This window comes from Apodemus sylvaticus, chromosome 22 (assembly GCF_947179515.1).
Source record: "Apodemus sylvaticus chromosome 22, mApoSyl1.1, whole genome shotgun sequence".
Classification (NCBI taxonomy): domain Eukaryota; kingdom Metazoa; phylum Chordata; class Mammalia; order Rodentia; family Muridae; genus Apodemus; species Apodemus sylvaticus.
The window spans coordinates 9,083,043-9,091,158 of NC_067493.1; the positions used below are offsets into that span (position 1 = coordinate 9,083,043).

The 8,116-nt window shown below is 37.3% G+C and overlaps 1 pseudogene; it reads right to left on the bottom strand.

Annotated features, from left to right (window-relative positions):
- Positions 1-302: 302 nt before the first annotated feature.
- LOC127672344 (zinc finger protein 120-like) lies at positions 303-3,639 on the bottom strand (annotated as a pseudogene).
- Between the last annotated feature and the right edge of the window lie 4,477 nt (positions 3,640-8,116).

Here is an 8,116-nt window from a genome sequence, read left to right on the forward strand (position 1 = left end):
AAGCATAAAAAAAACAAAAACAAACAAACAAACAAACAAAAATCTCCAGAGTGGAAATAATCCCAAACACCCATGTCTATCATATCCTACTTTATGATACCCTCCTAACTTCCACTTAATTTATGATCATATTCATTAATTTTCTCTCCAGGACACAGAATTTGGGGACTTATCCCTGGTGAAAACACTTTACCACATGGATTACATTAATAAGTTTTCTGTCCGGTGTGTGTTCTTTTATATCTTTGGAGATGACTGGGTCTTGCAAAGACTTTACCACATTGATTACATTCATAAGGTTTCTCTCCAGTATGTGTTCTTTTATGTCTTTGGAGATCACTGCGCTGTGCAAAGGCGTTGCCACATTGATTGCACTCATAAGGATTCTCTCCAGTATGTGTTCTTTTATGATATTGAAATTTACTACGCTGTGCAAAGGCTTTACCACATTGATGGCATTCATAAGGCTTCTCTCCTGTATGTGTCATTTTATGTCTTTGGAGATAACTGGATCTTGCCAAGCCTCAGCTGTTCTACATGACAACTTCACGAACTCAAATTTAATACCACCTGACAAAGCCCAGTTGCACCATTATGTCCAACCTTGGTGATCTCTAGAACACACCTTTTCTGTCACTCCGAAAATAGCAGTCAGATTTCACCACAGTGATGCTGATTTCTTCTTCATCACCTCTAATTACTAGCTAGCCAGCATCAATTGTCTCTGTATTATTACCATTTAAGACCGAGCTGCTGAGTTCTGCTGCTCACTGGGGCTGGAACACAGCTCCTTCTATTACTTTATCAGCAGCTTTCAATATTTCAAATATATCACGGCCTAATCTTGGCTTTCCTGGAACTTGCTTAGAGATCTACCTTGATCTCAAAGATCTGCATGACTCTGTCTCGTGAATGGTGGGTTAAAAAGCATGTTGCACCATGCCTGGAACTAAGCCTTTCTGCTTATATTTTAAATTCAGAACCCAGAATCCAAATCTATCTCTTGGTAATTTGACACATAATTGTATCTTCATATGTCTACATCAAAACAGTAACCAGGTAATAAAAATTCCTAACATGATACAGTTCTTTTTCATACAACTGCAAATCCATATGTTTAGCTGAATGTAATCTTGTTCTAATGTAACCATTCCTTTAATGCCATTGAATATCCTTGATCAGAAGATTAAACTTCATTCAACTTCCTGATAAAGACTTGTATTGTGACCTTTCTTTTTTTTATTTTTCCTTTCTTAGTTTCTATGTTTGTTAAAAATTTTCATTCCAAATTCTATGCGGTGATTTTCGTGACTTAGTTTGTCAATACATTTAATGTAAACATCTTTACCTTAACCTCAAGGAAACTCTTCAGACGAGGATAGCAAACTTCTTTGCAAAAGCATAAAAAAAAAAAAATCTCCAGAGGGGAAATAATCCCAAGCACCCATGTCTATCATATCCTACCATGATACCCGCCTAACTCCCACTTCATTCATGATCATATTCATTATGTTTCTCTTCAGCACACAGAATTTGCAGACTTATCCCAGGTGAAAACAATTTACCACATTGATTGCATTAATAAGTTTTCTGTACGGTGTGTGTTCTTTTATTATACTGGAAATCACTGGGTCTCGTAAGGATTTACCACATTGATTACATTCATAAGGTTTCTCTCCAGTATGTGTTCTTTTATGATATTGGAGATTACCGTGATGTGCAAAGGCTTTACCACATTGATTACATTCATAAGGTTTCTCTCCAGTATGTGTTCTTTTATGTATTTGGAGAGCAATGTGCTGTGCAAAGGCTTTACCACATTGATTACATTCATAAGGTTTCTCTCCAGTATGTGTTCTTTTATGATTTTGGAGATGACTGTGCTGTGCAAAGGCTTTACCACATTGACTGCATACATAAGGTTTCTCTCCAGTATGTGTTCTTTTATGATTTTGGAAAGTACTGTGATGTGCAAAAGTTTGACCGCATTGATTACATTCATAAGGTTTCTCTCCTGTATGTGATCTTTTATGTGTTTGGAGATTACTGTGAGCTGCAAAGGCTTTACCACATTGATTACATTCATAAGGTTTCTCTCCAGTATGTGTTGTTTTATGATATTTGAGATGACTAGATCTTGTAAAGGCTTTACCACATATATGACACTCATAGAGTTTCATTCCAGTATATCTTCTTACATGCCTGCAACGATAATTAGCACATGTGAAATCTTTACCACATTCATTACTCTGATCAATCATTTAATCAATATGAATTATGTTTACAATTTGTCTAATGGTAAAGAAGCAGCAGATCTTAAGGTTTTAGCAATTTATATGTTCATGGTGTTCTCCCTCACCATGTGTAGTTCAAGACCCCTGTGATAGTTATTACATGGCTCATATTTATAACACCCTCTTTTTATATGATGTATTTTAGCTATCTGAAGAAAGAACAACTCTGATCTTTATAACACTGATAGTATTCATATTTTCTCCCCTCGTGTGAATTACAACACTTTTGACTATTAACTAGGACACACAGAAGAATTTTCAAGTTCTTAATACCCATAAAGGTTTTCTGAACTATGAGTTTTGGGATATTCCCTGTAACAATAGAAAACCAACTAATTGCAAATATCTTTCACATTCCTATTTTCTATCAAAGTCAGAATACTATGTATCTTCCTGTTTTAGAACAAAAAAATTTTATGTTTTGTCTTTCAATATGCCTATGCTCACATCATTTTTATCCATTGTGACACATGATATACCTAATAAAAAAGAATGATAAATGAAAGTTTTACACATTGCATTCACACTGTTTGAATTTTTGCTTCTCATACCATGTGCAATGTAGTCTAATGTTTCTCCACAACAATATTCTTGATACTCATAAAATGCTCTCTCACCAAACTTAACGATATTACTACAAGAATATGAGTATCACCAAACTTTCTATGGACTAATTGCTTATTAGAATGTTTTGGATATAGATTTATCATTATTAATTATGCAATTTATAAATACTTTGAGGCTATACAGAATGTCAGGTCCACAGCATAGCTCTAATGGAGCTATTTATCAAATGGATACACAAAGCAGATATTGGATTTTGAGGTACATGGTTTTGTAAGAATATTATAATCATAGCTACACTTAAAGTACTGTTATTTTGCTTTTAACTGGAAATTCCATAAGATATTAAAATTTCCTCACAGACAATTTTGTATAAGCTTGCACATGAAAATTACCTTTCATGTTTTCTACTACTTTGAAAATGTTCTTCAAGATGATGGTCTTCCCAATTATAGCCTAAAACACAGTACAAGAAAATGAATGATATACTATTGGAAAATAGGCAAAATTAAAGATACTGTGAATTTTAACTGTACTGTGAAAGTTTCAGTGAAAATTCAGTAAAGCTGAATTATTCAGCTCAATTTTCATACAGTTAAAATAATAGAAGATCATCAATAACCAAAAAACATTTTTTCCTTCTGAAAAAAAAAATAACAGTCTTACCTACAGCTTTGAGGTTCAGGTAGGTTTCCAACATCACATTTTGGTAGAGACTCTTCTGGGAAGGATCCAACAAATTCCACTCTTCCTCAGTGAATTTCACATGCACATCATCAAAAGTCACTGCATCCTAAATATCCCATAAAAGTGTACAACAAAAAGCATGATACTAACATCACCAGAAAATAAATATATGCTTTCTCAAATATATATTTACATAATTCTCGTGCTTGCACTGCTTATTTTCTGACTCAGAATTTATAATTACTGTGTCATTTTAGAAGGAGCTTTAATTATAAGATACAACTGTGTTACTTTTGAACACTTTGAATAGGATACAGCTTTGCCAGAGAAATGCAAATTGAGAGGGAGATGCAGAGGAAACAGATCCACAATACCGAGCACACATCTGAAAAATTGTATGAACAATTGCTAACAACAAACATGATGGGCAAGCTGGGTGTATTTTCTCATGTCTTTAATCACAGAGGCACAGGCAGGTGTATGCCATTTAGCTAGACTCTGGCATGGCCGTTGTAATGTGTTCTAGGAGACTAAAATGTATATTTTAAGACCATCAATCCCTACAAAAAAACCAACCATGGGAAAAAAATGATACTGAACTCAAAGTTCTTTATGAAAGTTCTTACAAAGAATTATAAATTCACAGAACATCTGTATTTACCTGGCAGAAATAGGAAGTCTAATCTATAACATTTGGTCAAATTTTAATACTAAAGATATGGATGAAAAACCACAGATCCAGGGAGTGGTGGTGCACACCTGTAATCCCAGCACCCTGGAGGCAGAGGCAGGCGAATTTCTGAGTTCGAGGCCAGCCTGGTCTACAATGTGAGTTCCAGGACAGCCAGGGCTATACAGAGAAACCCTGTCTCGAAAAAACCAAATCCAAAAAACAAAACAAAACAAAAAAGAAAAACCACACAAAAATATGCTTATATTACAAATACAAGACATGTGTCTTTTGTGGTTTCTCTACTACTTTAAGGACAGAGAAAGCTACACAGTGAAATTTGTTTTGGAAAAGAAAAGCAAAATAAATAAATAAATAAATAAATAAATAAATATAAAAATATAAAACAACTAGACTTGTAAAATAGATTATCACTGATTAGCAAATGTATCTATTGTATTTTATATGATTTAAGGAAAGAGATTATAGTGCATATATGAGAGCATGAGAAGAAAGTTGAAGGGTCAGTTTCAACCACAACACAGAACACATCAAGGACACAATGTTTTCCCTCTAAAAGAAATGCGGGGTAAAATCTGGAGCAGAGACTGAGGGCATGGCCAATGAAAATTTGCCCCACTTGAGAGTGACATTCTATGGACAAACGCCAATCCATGGCATTATTAGTGACACTCTGTTATGCTCCCACACTGAAGCCTTGATTAATTGTCTATTGAGAGGATCCACCCACCAGCTGACTGAAAAAGCTGCACAGATCCAGAGTCAAACCTTGCATGGACCTTGGGGAATCTTATGGAAGAGTTGGCAGGAAGATTGAAACCCCTGAGGAGGATAGGAACTCCACACGAAGACCAAGAGACTCAAGTAACAAGCACCTTTGGGGACACTCAGAGACTAAGCCACCAACCAAATAGCAAACACAGAATGGACTAAGGCCCCTGGCACATATATAGCAGATGTGCATCCCAGAGTCTCAGAAGGTCGTCTAATAACAACTGTAGCAAGGGCTTTCCCTATAGCTGTGGGGGTGGGGTATCTTTTGAATCTGTTTCTTTAAGTGGGCTGCCATGTCTGTCCTCAGTGAGAGAGGATGTACTTAACTCACAATAGAATTGATGCACCAATTTTCGGGACACCTGGGGGCCCCACAACCTCTCAAAGAAAAACGGAGTAGACTGGGGGAGGGACTCTGTCATGGCAAGGGACATATAATGGGGATAGTGATAAGGGTGACATTGAATATATAAATTATTGGAAAAGCAAAAAAAGAGAGAAAAAAAAATTTCATTCTATAAACACTATCCTGAAAGGTATCTGGAATGGCTCCTACTAGAAGATCTTCAACAATCTTCACAAAGAAAGCCAGACAGGACAGACAAGCAGCCAAAGACATCATCCTATCTAGAAGCTTTCTGTGTCAATCAACTGCCTCCTGACCCTTGACACTATGGGCAAATATTCATCCTGTGATGAAAATGCATTAAGTCTTTCTTCAGGGATCCTAACAGTCTGCAGGAAGTCCTACACTGTTCAAACGTCTAAAGTCTTTTCTGACACACAAGGCAAAATCTTGAAGGTCACCACTTGTAACAGTTTGGGTACATCCTCTCCTTGTATACATCTCTCCATGGCAGATTTACCAATGCTTTAGTTACCTCAACAAACTGTGGTTGCAAAATGAAATTCAAGAATCATCTTCATAATTTCAGTGCAATGAACTCTCCTGCAGTCTTCCCTATGGCTCTGACTCTGCCAAAAGATGGCTGGATTTGGGCCAAATTGAAACCATACAGGAAGAATCCAGGAACTCGAATTTATCATCTATCAGTTTTCAGAAGCCACACCATATGAAAGATCCTCTTGAGTTTGGCTTCTAAGGTGATGGACTCTGCCTCACCTAGGCCACTTATAACAGCTAGAAAGTGAAAAAAATCAAGATGTCCCTCAACCAAAATTTGGATAAAGATTATGTGGTTCATTTACAAAATGGAATTCTATTCAGCTAGTAAAAACAAAAACATTGTGAAACTTGCAGGCAAATGGATACAACTAAATACTATCATCCTAAGTGAACTATCCCAGACCCAAAGGGACATGCATGTTTGTACTCACTTACAAATGTATAATAACCATAAAGTACAGGATATCTGCATGACATTTCTTATTCCGGAAGAAGCTAAACAAGAAGGAATGCTCAGGAGCTAGATAGATGGCTCAGTTGGCAAAAGCACTGATTGCTCATGTGAAGGTACTGAGTTCATATCCCAGCACCGACATGGTGGCTCACAACCACCAGTAATGAGATCTGATGCCCTCCTCTGGTGTGTCTGAAAGCAGATACAGGGTTGTTACATATAAAAAATAAATATATTTTTAAAAAGAAAAAAGGCTAAAATGAGCATGGTTGAATCACACTCTGAAGTGGAAATAAAACAGTCAAAAAAGGCAGATGAAAGAGAGAGAGAACTGGAAGGGCCAGTAGTTAAGGAAGGGGAAGGGGAGGTAAGGAACAGCTGTGGTGAGAGAAAAGGAAGGGCCATAGGACAAGGAAAATGAATTGAAATCTCCAGCTGACAGGGATCTAAGAGCTTAGGCATCTTTAGTATCTGCTACAGACCATGAAAGGGAGGGCAACAGGCAGTCTATGGGGGTGATCATAGCTGAAATACATAGCAGTGAGATTTGGGCACTGAAGAGGGCCACACCCTAAAGACAAGCAGAACTCCCAGGGGAAAGTTAACTACACCAACCAAACCAAAAACCTTTCCAACCAAAATTTATATGGTCTACAAGAAATACAGGCAAAAATATGGAGTAGAGAATGAGGGACTCACCAAACTATACCCTGCCCAAGTTGAGACCCATCCCATGGGTAATAACCAATCCCTGACTATACTGAGGATATACTTTGTTATACTTCCGGAGAGTAGCTTAGCATAATTGTTCTCTGAGAGTCTCCATCCAGCACCTGACTGAAACAGATGTAGAGCCCACAACCTAACATTGCACAGAACACAGGGGATCTTTGGAAGAGTTGGGGAAAGAAATGAGGGCCTCCAAAGAAAAAGAAACCCATAAGAAGTACCTCAGTGTCAACCAACCTGGGCACTAGGAAACTCTCAGAGTCTGAGCCACCAGCCATCCTTCAGATGACTGTAGATCTGAAAGGTTGAAATGTTATCACCTTCACCTCTTTCCTGATTATGTTTCCTTATGGATTGCTAGGATTTTCTTACCCGGCCCACCTCCTCTCCTAGCTTCCAACATCAACAAGCAATCTCTCTTGAACATAACAAACAGTTCAGTAAAAGAGCCAGCACTCAGCCAACACTCTAAAAATCTACAAAGAAAACTGTAACACAGGAATAACACTCCCACAAAAACAAGACAAACTGAGAAACCAGTACCTAGACCAATAATCACCAAAAATGCAAATACCTAGGACCAGCATAGAAAGATATGTTATACCAGCCAGGAAAATAAGTCACCATCCTCAGGATCTCACTCCTTTCCTTTTCCACAAACAACCTCTTTTGTATCAGATCTCTTGTGTGTTTTACTTTCTCAATATATGTTAGAGAAAGAGGAGGAAGAGGAGGAAGAGGAGGAAGAGGAGGAGGAGGAGGGTGAAGAGGAGGAGTAGGAGGAGGAGGAGGAGGAGGAGGAGGAGAAGAATAAGAAGATCAGCATAAAGAAAATATTTCCAAGAAAACCACAAATGAAAGCTTTCATTGACTAAAGGAAGGTGTCTATTAATGTACAAGAAGCATCAAAAATACCAGATTGGGAAAGAGACGTTTGCCACATCATAATCCAAACAATAAACATATTAGTTAAAGAAACAAAAAAATTACAGCAGAAAAAAATTACAAACCAAGCA